Raw genomic sequence first — 8,978 nt, forward strand, 5'->3', positions numbered from 1 at the left:
ACCTGCCGGCCCCGAGGAGCAGAACCTCAAGCGAGCGTCCCCGCTCCAGGGGAGATCCTGGGGCGCAGGCGCCGCCGCGCAGGAGAGCCCCGAGGGCTCCTGGGCTGTGCGCTCTTCACGGGGTAGGAGAAGTGACCCACGGCCATATTCGCAAGGGGACAAAACCCCTCGGTCCCCGCCCCAGACAGCGCTCGGCTGCGGGCAGCCCCCCCCCAAGGCCGGGGTGCGCCTCAGGACACCTCCCGCTGACGGTCGTGGCTGGGGCAGGAGCCGGGGGGAAGGAAGGGGGAAAGGGAGATCCCCCGCCTCTGGGCGCCGGCCTGTCCCCGGGGAAGGAGGGACCGCGGCGCTGGGGCGCCCCAGCACCCGCTGCTCCCCGCTCCCCCCAGCACCGCCCTCCTGAGGGGGCTCTGCCCGCTGGCGGGGCTGGAGGGCGCCCCGGCTGCCGTCGCCCCCCGCCGTTCTGCCCCCGAGCGGGCTCTGGGGAAGCCCCGGGGGGGCTGGAGGACCCCGTGTGCCGCGGGGCGCGGGCAGGTGTCAGAGGTGCCGCGGGACAGACGTCCCTCCTCTCGCCGGGGGGGGCTCCGTGCCCGCCATCAGCGCCGAGGGGCTGCCCGGGGATGAGCCGAGGCTTCGTCGCGTCCCTCTGAACGGCCGCGTCCGGGGCCAGCAGAGGCCGAGGACACCAGAGGGGACGAGGGCCTTTGGCGAGCGGTGGCCGAGCCCCAGCGGGGAGCGGAGCCAGCGCCGCACCGGGGCCGGGGCGCTGGGACCCGCTCTCGGGGCCGGCTCTGCCCGGGGGACCCCGGGGATGTGGGGGGACGGGGTGTCCCCAGGCGGCGGCGGGACGAGGGCCAGGGCAGGGGCCAGTCCCCTCTGCCCGGGGGGGGGGCCGTGGCTGGGAACGGCACCGGTTTGGGTCCCGCGGAGCCTGGGGAACAGTGGAGGCTGGAGCCGGGCACGGCCGCCCCCCAGCACGTCCCCCACGCCGAGCCCTCCCCTCTCCACGCCCAGCACCCACCAGTGTCCCCCAGTGCCCGAAGGCCCCGGTCTCCTGCCGGCCCCGTGGCCCCTGCCCCCGGCCGTCCTCCCCCCCTCCCACGTTCCCTCCTCCCGGGGTCCCCGGCGCCGAAGAAGAGGGGCCGGTTCCAGCCCCCCCTTCACCCGAGGGGCTGGGGAGGAGGCAGAGGTATTTCTGCCCTGAGAGCCCTGGTTGGAGGGTGCTGTCACCCCTGGGGGGCCCTGGAGGGAAAGGCTGGTCTGGGGGTGAGGGGTGCGGGGAGATGGGGGTCTGGGGGTGAGAGATGTGGGGAGATGGGGGTCTGGGGGTGAGGGGTACGGGGAGATGTGGGTCTGGGGGTGAGGGACACGGGGAGCTGGGGGGTTCTGGCTTTGGGGGCTGTTGGAGGCCGGTCTCATGATGGAGCAGTGGGTCACGGCTGTCGGGCGTCCGGCTGTCGGGAGGCTCCGGCCGCCCCCTCCGGCCGCCCCCCCGGTGCCGGGGCCCTTCCCTGCCCAGCTGCCCCATGCCCACGCTGGACCGGTGCCGGGACGGAGGTGACTCCGTGCCGGGGCTGGGCTGGTGGCCAGGGCCGGCGTCTCTGCCAAGGCCAGCTTTGCCCCGGGGGCTCTCGGGGCGGGGAGGGAGGAGCAGGAGTCCCGGGGGGGATAAATCTGCCCCTTCGCCTTCCCCAGCTGCAGCCGGGACTCTCCGCGCGGCAGAGGAAGATGAAGGTGGCGGTGCTCAGCCTGGCCCTGCTCTTCGCCGTCCTGCTCTGCACCCCGGAGGATGCCCAGGTGGGTCCCCAGGGCCGCGGGCCGGGGGCCGGGCTGGGGGACGCCGGCTCCGCCGCAGCGGGGGGCACGAAAGCCCTCGGCTCGGCCTCTCGTCTCGGCGCCCCCACATCCGTCCCATCCCCCCCCGGCACCCCCGAGTCCCGTCCTTTTGGGCCCTGCTGCCGTCTCCCCCCGGGCACGCGCTCCGTGTCCCACCTCTCCGTCGCTGCCGAGGTCTTTCTTCCCCTCGTCCCCCTCAGCCCTTCGCCTTCCCCCCTCTCCCCGGCAGCGGTGTCCCCGCAGCCCCTGCCCGACCCCGCCGTCCCCCCCGCGCCGTCCCCTCGTCGAGCTCCTCCGCTCTCCTCCCCCTCTGCCCCCCCCAGCCACCGCCTCGGAGCCCCCACGGCCCCTCCGCTTGGGCTCCTTCCCTCTCCTGTCCATCCCACGCCCCCCCGGCCCTCCAGAGTCCCCGGCCCTCGGGGGTCCCACTGACCGCCCCCGCGCCCCATCGCTGCATCCCCACCACCCCCCCGCCCCGTCCTCTCTGGGGCTCCCGAACTCCCCGCGGTTCCTTCGTCTCCGTCCTCACCCCTGGTCCTCGCGTGAGGTGAAACCTGGGGGGGGACGGTGCTGGGGGGCAGCAGAAGGCCTTTTCCTGGGAAGCCTTGGGGCCGAGGGGAGCCTGTGTCGTCCCCCCCGGCCCCGCCACGGTCCCCTCCAGCGCCCGCTGCGCTCTTTCTCCCCAGGCCTTCGAAGCGAGCGGAGGTTGCTGCGTCGGGGTAAGCGGCGGGTGGGCTGGGAGGGCGCCCAGTCTGCGGCACTGGGGGGGCCGCTCGGTCCCCCCGTTGCTCGCCGGGGCTGGGGACATCCCAGTGACCCCGGGCGACCCCACGGTCTCTCCACAGGGGGGAATCGACTTCGGGCGAGTGAAGAGGGCTGCGGTAGGTACAGCCAGCTCTGCTGCCCCCAGACCCTCCCTCCCACGGCCACCGCGCTCCAGAGCATCCCAGTGCGCCCCAGTACCTGCACTGGGAGCCCACTCGACACTCCAGTATCTCCACTGGGACCCCACCCCCTCCCACCAGTATCTCCACTGGGATCCCGCTCCCTCCCCAGTGCCTGCACTGGGAGCCCACTCCCCCCCCAGTATCTCCACCAGGACCCTGCTCCCCCCCCAGTACCTGCACTGGGACCCCACCCCCTCCCACCAGTGTCTGCACTGGGACCCCACTCCGCCCCCAGTATCTCCACTGGGACCCCCACTCCCCCCAGTGCCCGCACTGGGAGCCCACTCGCCCCCAGCCCCCCCAGGGCTTTCCCAGCGCCTCCCTGACCCCCCCGTCTCCCCAGGCCCCCCGGGCTGAGAAGCTGCTGGAGCTGGCGCGCCAGAGACGCATGGCTGAGGCGGCCGAGGCCTAGGTGAGCGACGTCCCGGCCGCTCCAGCCCCACGGAGGGTCCTGGGCCCCAGGGGGTCCCCGAGCCCTCGGGGCCGGGACCGCCGGGGCCGCGGGAGCGGGACGACGAGGGGACGGCGGCGACGTGTGTCCCGGGCCAGCGGGACGCAGCCGCTGCCCTGCCGGTCCCCGCACCCGGGGGACATTGCACGGACTGCCCGGGGCCCCCGCCGCGGCCGGGCGGGGGGCTCTGGTGCCCCCCAGGATGCCCGCGGGGGCCGGGCGGGGCTCGGGGAGGTTTCGGGGCGTCCCCGGGTAAGGCCACGCCGGGCGAGGGGCTGGGGGTGCCTCGTGGGGCTCAGGAGAGCCAGGTCCTGCCCTGGGTGCGTGGGGGGCTCCGGGTCCCTTCTCCGTCCCCAGGGCTCTGCGGGGAGACGGGGGGGGACGCGGCCGCTCTCCTGGCCCGGCGCACGCCGGGGGGGTCTCACGCCGGGCTCTGTCTTCCAGGACTGGAACCGGCGGTGACACCCTCGTCCCGTCCCCCCGCAGCAGCACGAGGAGATGATCATCCCTGGATGGCCCCCCCCGACCCCCGGGAGCCCCGGACCGTTGCCCTCTCGCCATCAATAAACCCCTTCAGCAAAGCTTCGCTCCGCGTCTGCCTGCGCGTGGCCCCCCCTCCGTGGCCCCTCTCCCCGTGGTGTGGGGCAGGAGAGGAGCGTGGAGGGACGGCCCGGACCTCTGGGCTCCTGCCCCACGGACTCAGCCCTCCGGGGGGTTCCCCGGCCATTTCGGAGCCCCACGCCGGGCCACCTGCCTTCCCGAACCGCCCCCCCCCCAGCCCACCCCCTTCTCTGGGGCATTGCGGGTCGGGGAGGAGCCTCGGGAACCCGGAGAATCCCCCAGGGATTCGTGACCCAGCTCCGTCCCCGCCGGGGGGCTCCTCCGATGTCCGGGAGCGGGGTTTGGCGCTGGCTGTGGTCGGAACCGCCCCAAAAAGGCCGCTCCAAGGAGCCCCCGGGGGGGCTGGAAGTGGCCAACTGGGCCAGAGCGTCTCGGGAGAGGAGGGGGCCGGGGAGAGATGGGGGGCACAGGACGGAAACGCCGGCGCGGGCTCGTCACGGGCCCCCCTTGGGAGAGAGCTCCGTGGGAGCCGGGCTGGAACTCGCTCCTCGGCTCCGCGCGGTGCTGGAGGCTGAGCTCACAACCTCTCCCGGGAATTCCCCATCCCATTCCTCTCCCGGGAATTCCCCCATTCCCAATTTGGGGGGAAATTCCCTCCTTTTTGGGGGGGGGGGGGGCAGGAAGGGCCGGCACTTGGTGGGTCTCTCCCGCTAGTCCCCGAGGCAGCTCTTCTCCCTGGGCTGTGGTGGCCCCGCGCCTGTCCCCGGCGCTGCCCATCCGCCACCTCTGGCTCGGGGATGGCACCTTGGAGCCAGCGTTCCCCAGGGAAAAGCCTCTTGGTGTCGACACCACGAGAGGAAGGACAAATGGCGTCTGGATTCCGGAGAGAGCCCCAACCATTGGAGGAGTCCCCAGAGACCCACGTTCCCCAAAACCCCATGTCCCCCAATACCCCGTATCCATAAAAATCGATGTCCCTAGAGCCCACGTCCCCAAAAACCAACGTCCCCAAACCCCACGTCCCCCTCCTTCCCGTGGACCCTTTCCCACGCCCTCACCCACACCCTTCCCTCTCCTCCGTCTCCTTCGGAGACCATCATCCAGCCCCCGCCAGCGCCGGGGAGGGGAGACACGCTCCTGCCTGGCCGGGGGCCGCTGCAGAAACAGCTTCTTCCGCCCCAGAGAACCACGGAATTGCCCAGGTCGGAAGGGACCTTTCACATCATCGAGGCCAACCATGGACCAAAACTGCCAAATCCATCACTATTCCATGTCCCCAAACCCCCACGTCCCCAAAACCCCACATCCATCAAAATCTATGTCCCAAACCCCCATGTCCCCAAAAACCCATGTCCCCCAAACCCTATGTCCCCAAAACCCCACATCCCCAAAACCCAGGTCCCCAAAACCCCACGTCCCCCTCCTTCCCGTGGGCCCTTTCCCATGCCCTCACCATCCCCCTTCCCTCTCCTCCGTCTCCTCCGGCGACCATCACCCAGCCCCCCCCACAGCAGGGTCACCCGGGGCAGGTGGGCCAGGTCCGCTCCAGGCAGGGTTGGGATATCTCCGGAGAAGGACACTCTCCAGGCACCGTGTCCCCAAGCTCCATCTCCCTCCAAGTGAAATTTTCCTCCTTTGCCGTGTCCCGGTTTGTCCCCGTTGCCCCTTGTCCCGTCACTGGGTCCCGTCCTCCTGCCCCCCGCCCCGTAGCTATTGAGGAACGGTCACAAACATCCTCCTTTGAGGATCTTCAACGTCTTTTCCAACCCAAATGATTCCAGGATTCCAGGATTTCCCGCCTTCAGGGGGGTCGGCTGCGGGGGGATCATTCCCGGGGGGCACCGGAGGGTCCTTGTGGGGGGGGGACGTGAGTGGTGCCGATGGGCACCGGCGTGACGGGGCTGGGAGCTGCCAAGTGGGAAACTGGGAGAAACGGGAGAAACCGGAGAGTGGGGGAGTGGGGCCCCAGTGCGGAGAGTGGAGGGCACAAGGGGGGGCGTGTGGGGCAGGGGGGGAGTCCTATGGGGCAGAGCAGATGTCCGTGGGGTGGGGGATGTGTGGGGCACGAGGGGTGTCTATGGGGCAGGGGGGGACCTATGGGGCAGAGCAGATGTCCGTGGGGTGGGGGATGTGTGGGGCACGAGGGGTGTCTATGGGGCAGGGGGGGACCTATGGGGCAGAGCAGGTGTCCGTGGGGTGGGGGATGTGTGGGGCACGAGGGGTGTCTATGGGGCAGGGGGGGACCTATGGGGCAGAGCAGATGTCCGTGGGGTGGGGGAATGAGTGGGGCACTAGGGGTGTCTATGGGGCTGGGGGAGGTCCTATGGGGCACAGCACGTGTCCATGGGGCGGGGGATCAGTGGGGCGCAGGTGAATCCCCCCGTGCCCGCAGCCCCCCTCCCCGCCACGGTCCTACCTGCCCCGCGCAGGCGCACTCAGAGTCTCCGCGGGGGGCGGCGCGTTGTTGCCAGTTGCCCGCCGCCGCCCCTCGCTGCGGCACGTAATCATACGTCATTACGCCGCGCTCATCACGTGCTGCCCGCAAAGCGGGGCAGGTCAGGATGTACCGCACTGACGATACCGAGCGCGCCCCCACCCCGCCGGGGCGGGCACCCGCCACCACCCCCTACCCAACAGCGACCCCCCCCAACGCCCTCCCTCCGCCCCCCCCCGCACTCCCCTGACGCCCCCCGCCGCCTCCCGCCATCCCCTTCCCTCATCCCCCTCCCGATCCCCAAAAATCCCCTCCTTCCCCGCTCCCGCGCGCTCCCAGCCTGCCCCGCGGCTCTCATTTGCATGAGGGCGGGGCCACCGCCCCCTTTTTCCGCGCCAAAGCCGTGGCGCGCCGGCGCTTTCCCGCGCTAAACCCTTTAATTTCTCAACACGGCGGTGGAAGTTGCGGGGGGGTGAGGGGGTACGCGGGGGGGGGTCAGCGCATATTGGGGACCCCCGGGGGGGTTGCGGGGGGGCACCGACACCCCCCACCCCCCCCCGGGGCTCAGAGGGCTCTTCTCCTGCACCCCAGAATGGAGACCAGCAGCAGCGCCTCGGTGACAGCGGGGGGGACGCTGCGGGGGGGGGGAAATGGGGGGTGTCAGTCGGGTGTAAGGGGGGGGGGGGAACACCCCAAAAAAGCCCCCCCGCCCCCCCCCCCCCCCGACCCACCTGCAGAGGCCGAAGAGGAGCCAGAAGGAGCCGCCGTCCCAGTCCTCCAGCAGGGCCAGGGCCAGGCCCAGGGCAGCCGCCACGTGGGCCCCCAGCGCTGCCCCACGTCAGGGAAAATCACCCCAAAAATGGGGGGGGGGCGGCCCCTCCTCCCTCGGGCACCCCCCCACAGGGCGGAATTGGGCGAAACCCGCCCCCCCCCCGGGCCTGGCAGGGCCCCCCCGTGACCTTTGGAGGGGGGAGGAACCTCCCTGATGGCAGCCCGCCCGGTTTTGGGGTGTCTCACCCCCCATTTCAGGGATCCCCCCCTCGTTTCGGACCCCCCCACACACACCATTTGGGGCTCCCCCCCCCCGTTTTTGGCCCCCCTCCCATGTCGGGCCCTGTCCCCCCTTATGTTTCGCCCCCCCCCACCCTTATTTCGGGCCCCCCCATGTTTCAGGGTCACCCCCCGTGTTTCGTGCGTGTCCCCCCCCATTTCGGGGTCCCCCCCCCCGTTTCAGGGCCTCCCCCCACGGTTTGGGTTTGGGGTCCCCCCATTTCAGGCCCCTCCCCCCCCTCCAGTTTTAGGCCACCCCCCCCGGTTTTAGGGCCCCCCCATTTTTAGGGTGTGTCCCCCCCCCCGGGTTTTGGGCCCCCCCCAGGATACAGAAGAGGCTCTGCCCGGGCCGGAACATGGAGACCCCCCGAGAAGAACCCGACGAACTCGACCCCCAGCAGCCCCAGGGCCCCCCCCAGGGCCCCCCACAGCCTGCGGGGACACAGGGGGGGTCGGAGGGGGGGGGATGGACACGGGGACCCCCCCGGTGGGGACACGAGTGGGTCGGGGGGGGGCGGCGCCCCACGGGGGCAGGAGGGGACGTGGGACGGCACCGAGATGGTGGAGGGGGGGGACACGGGGAGGGGGGGGGGCACAGGGACACCCTGTGTGGGGGGACACGGGGGGGGCACAGGGAGTGGGGGGGGAGACAGAGACCCCCCCCAGTGGGGACACGAGTGGGTCGGGGGGGTTGGGCGCCCCACGGGGGACAGGAGGGGACGTGGGGGGGCACACTGGGGGGGCACAGAGTCACCCTTGGGGGGGGACAGGAGGCGGGGGGACACGGGGGGGGGTGTGGGGGGCACCGAGAAGCCGGGGGGGGGGGGGATGATGTGAGGGGGGGGGGACACGTGGGGGGGGCCTCACCACCGCTGGGCACGGGCGTATTCCTCCGCCGAAAAGTCGGGGGGCAGCGAGGCCCGGACGGGGGGGGTCCTGGGCGGGGGGGGGGGGGGACCCCACGGGGGGGACACATGGGTGTGCGGGGGGGGGGACACGGACACTGACACACACCCCCCCCCCCCGGGGACACCCCGGTGTGGGTGGCCTGTCCTCGGGGGGTGGGGAGGCGTGCGGACACGTGCGTGGACACGCGTGGAGCCGTGTGACGTCATGAGCACAGGCGTGATGACGCGTGTGCGGGCGTGCGGACACACGCGTCCCCGCCTCCCCCCCCCCCGCCACGTGTTCCCGTGTCCCCCCGCCCCTCGCCGAGGCCACGCCCCTTCTCCCTATCCCCGCCCCCTCGCCGAGGCCACGCCCCTTCTCCCTATCCCCGCCCCCTCGCCGAGGCCACGCCCCTTCTCCCCATCCCCGCCCCCTCGCTGAGGCCACGCCCCTTCTCCCCATCCCCGCCCCCTCGCCGTGGCCACGCCCCTCGCTTTGGCCACGCCCCCGGCCCCGTCTCCCCACTCCCGCCCTTTGCCCCGGCCCCGCCCCCCCCGCTCTGGCCACGCCCCCTCCCCCGCTGGCCCCGCCCCTCACCGTGTCCCCGCCCAGCAGCACCAGCAGCACCAGATGCGCCGTCAGGGCCAGGAACCGGGCGGGGACCAGCAGCCCCCGGGGCGGCATCGGGGCTGGGGAGGGGGTCGGGGGGGGAATTAAGGGGGGTTCGGGGGTTCGACCTCCCCTCCCCCACCCTCCAAACCCCTCCCCCCAACCCCCACCCTGCGCTCGACCCCCCCCAAACACACCCCCC

At 72.6% G+C, this 8,978-nt stretch overlaps 2 long non-coding RNA genes and 1 other non-coding gene across 3 annotated transcripts; 1 reads left to right on the plus strand and 2 right to left on the minus strand.

Annotated features, from left to right (window-relative positions):
• Positions 1-2,678: 2,678 nt before the first annotated feature.
• On the plus strand, positions 2,679-3,816 carry LOC128903617 (uncharacterized). The gene is made up of 3 exons (XR_008464134.1): positions 2,679-2,717; positions 3,127-3,195; positions 3,679-3,816. It is a non-coding gene; the product is annotated as an uncharacterized LOC128903617 (long non-coding RNA).
• A 2,413-nt stretch (positions 3,817-6,229) lies between these two features.
• LOC128903618 (U8 small nucleolar RNA) lies at positions 6,230-6,373 on the minus strand. The gene has a single exon (XR_008464135.1). It is a non-coding gene; the product is annotated as a U8 small nucleolar RNA (small nucleolar RNA).
• A 344-nt stretch (positions 6,374-6,717) lies between these two features.
• On the minus strand, positions 6,718-7,712 carry LOC128903616 (uncharacterized). The gene is made up of 3 exons (XR_008464133.1): positions 7,610-7,712; positions 6,961-7,057; positions 6,718-6,863 (listed from the first exon to the last, which is right to left on the minus strand). It is a non-coding gene; the product is annotated as an uncharacterized LOC128903616 (long non-coding RNA).
• Positions 7,713-8,978: the final 1,266 nt, after the last annotated feature.

The sequence above is a fragment of the Rissa tridactyla genome, unplaced genomic scaffold, assembly GCF_028500815.1.
Source record: "Rissa tridactyla isolate bRisTri1 unplaced genomic scaffold, bRisTri1.patW.cur.20221130 scaffold_524, whole genome shotgun sequence".
NCBI classification, from domain to species: Eukaryota; Metazoa; Chordata; class Aves; order Charadriiformes; family Laridae; genus Rissa; species Rissa tridactyla.